At 42.0% G+C, this 2,773-nt stretch overlaps 1 pseudogene; it reads right to left on the bottom strand.

The window, feature by feature from the left end:
- Positions 1 to 1,099: 1,099 nt before the first annotated feature.
- LOC115275642 lies at positions 1,100 to 1,320 on the bottom strand (annotated as a pseudogene).
- Positions 1,321 to 2,773: the final 1,453 nt, after the last annotated feature.

Consider the following 2,773-nt stretch of genomic DNA (forward strand, 5'->3'; position numbering starts at 1 on the left):
CCCATAGATGCTGCCCCGTAGCTCTCTCACAAACAGGTCTCCTAAAATGGAGACTTATTGGGGAACCTGGGTGGCTCAGTCAGTTAAGCATCCAACTTCAGCTCAGGTCATCATCTTGAGATTTGTGAGTTGAAGCCCCACATTGGGCTCTGCGCTAACAGCTGCAGATTCTCTGTCTCTCTCTCTCTCTGTTCCAACCCTGTTTGCTCGCATGCACTCTCTCTCTCTCTCTCTCTCTCTCTCTCTCTCTAAGATAAACATTTTAAATAAATGGAGACTTCTAAAATTAAATGTAATTTTGGGCGTAACATCTCGTCCTCTTTGCCCTATTCAATTGGGTAGAAGCAAGACACAGGTCTTGCCCCTGCTCCAAGGAGGAGATTACCCAAAGGTGTGGCCGCTACAGGGCAGAAAATCATAGGGTGCACCTGTCTGTCCCTACAAGTGTGCATAAAACACATTTATAATGATTGTTTAAAATTCAGATTTCTGAACTTTGACCCCAGAGAGAGTCTGAGTCATAAATTCTATGGTTAGGCCCAAGAACCAGCATATCTAATAAATACCCAAGACTGACTGGGGCCTCTGGGCAAGCGCCCACATTTAGAGAAGTGGAGACAATGAGCGTTCTCCAAATCACATCTGCAACTATCACCTGTTTTGCTTACCTCCTCCTAAAGGATGTTTGAGAGCAGCTGATTACCATTTATTACAAACCATCCTATTAAATCTTTCTCCTTTGTCTTTCTTAGGAAATAAGCCCTGCTTTCAACTTTAACCACTGGCAGTTAGCAGCTATGTGTCAATTCATTGCTCGGTTGCTTTGTCTCCAGGCTCATTTTGCCTGAGGCTCCAATTATTGGGTAGTATTCTCTGCTCTAAGAAAGAGTTTAAAGAGGACAGCTCTTCCTGGGCCAGTGTTCTGAAACTGACAGAGAGACTGAATTAGGGGGAACCAACCAATGCTCTTTGCCTGGAACTTAGAGGCTGCCTGGAGTGTGGGACTTTCAGAGCTAAAACAAGAAGGTAAACTGAGGCATGTGGTCACCACACACTTGTTGCTAAGCAGCAAACAAACAAACAAACAAACAAAACAAAACAAGTCCAAGTTTGTCCAGGACTGAGGAAATTCCTAGAGCATAAAACTTTCAGTGATCAAACCAGGATGATCTTTGATCACTAAAGTATTTACATTCCAATCCCTGGAATCTATTTGGATAAAGAATACTTGCCAAGGGGATGAAATTAAAGGTTTAGAGATGACGGTTTTGGAGCAGAACATTCCTACACTTGATCTTAGCCAAAAGGCCAAGAAGCGATGAGCAGAACATTCCTGACTGACCAGTTTATTGTCAAATTGGTTTCCACATTCATTTCTATTTCTAAGTTAAGAGTATATGTAAGCTTAGAAACTTCTTCTGATGGGCAGATGCAAAAGTTCAGGTTAAGCAGATGGCTCTGTGATGCCACTCAGGCCAAGATTCCGTGAGTCTCTGTTCCCATGGTATCATGGGTCTGATAATCCAAACTCTGACTCATTTTGCTAAGATATTTACGGGAAGCCTCACTTTCCTGTCTTGCTTCACCTTCAAACCTTGTTGGCCAAGGTTTGACAATGGGTGGAAAGAACGCCCGAGCGAAGAAGAGCATCTTTGATATAACAGACACCATGTACATGAGGAAGGCCCGTGTGTATAACCTGGGAGAGGATAAGAGGACCACACTCTACATTCAGAGACTCCAGAAGGCCTTAAATACCCAGGTCCAGGAGATTGAGAAAGAAAAAGCCTCCCTGATGAAGTTTTTGGAAAAGCTTCAGAAGACAACTGGCTCTTATTCTGATCGCCCGTTGGGAGACCAGCCCCACTACAGGTGAAGAGCTCCTGGTGAGGTCTCAGTCCAAGACATGTCTGTGTCCCCTGATCTCTCTGTGTGACCCAAGAACCATAGGGAACCACTGGGACAAGGTGGGATAAAAAGACTATACAATGTCTGGAATTGTGATGCCTTCTGTTTGGGTTTTCTTCTTCAATATGACTTTGTCTATTCAGGGTCTTTTGTGGTTCCATATGAATTTGAGAATAGTTTGTTCTAGCTTTGAGAAGAATGTTGGTGCAATTTTGATGGGGATTGCATTGAATGTGTAGCTTGCTTTGGGTAGTAATGACATTTTCACAATGTTTATTCTTCTGATCCATGAACAGGAAATGTTTTTCAATTTCTTGGTGTCTTCTTCAATCTCTTTCATAAGATTTCTATAGTTTTCATCATATGGGTCTTTTACATCCTTGATTGGGTCTATTCCTAGGTATTTTATGGTTTTTCATGCAATCGTAAATGGGATCAGTTTCTTGATTTCTCTTTCTGCTGCTTCATTATTGGTGTATAAGAAAACAACTGATTTCTGTACATTGATTTTATACCCTGCAACTTTACTGAATTCATTGATCAGTTCTAGAAGGCTTCTGGTGGAGTCTGCCGGGTTTTCTATGTAGAGTATCATGTCATCCATGAAAAGTGAAAGTTTGACTTCTTCTTTGCCAATTCTGATGCCTTTTATTTCCTTTTGTTGTCTGACTGCTGATGCTAGGACTTCCAGCACTATGTTAAACAACAGTGGTGAGAGTGGACACCCCTGTCATGTTCTTGATCTCGTGGGGAAAGGTCTCAGTTTTTCCCCATTGAGGATTATATTAGCTGTGGGCTTTTCATAAACTGCTTTTATAATGTTTAGGTAAGTTCCTTCTATTCCCACTTTCTCAAGGGTTTTTAT

The sequence above is a fragment of the Suricata suricatta genome, chromosome 12 (assembly GCF_006229205.1).
Source record: "Suricata suricatta isolate VVHF042 chromosome 12, meerkat_22Aug2017_6uvM2_HiC, whole genome shotgun sequence".
Taxonomy (NCBI): domain Eukaryota; kingdom Metazoa; phylum Chordata; class Mammalia; order Carnivora; family Herpestidae; genus Suricata; species Suricata suricatta.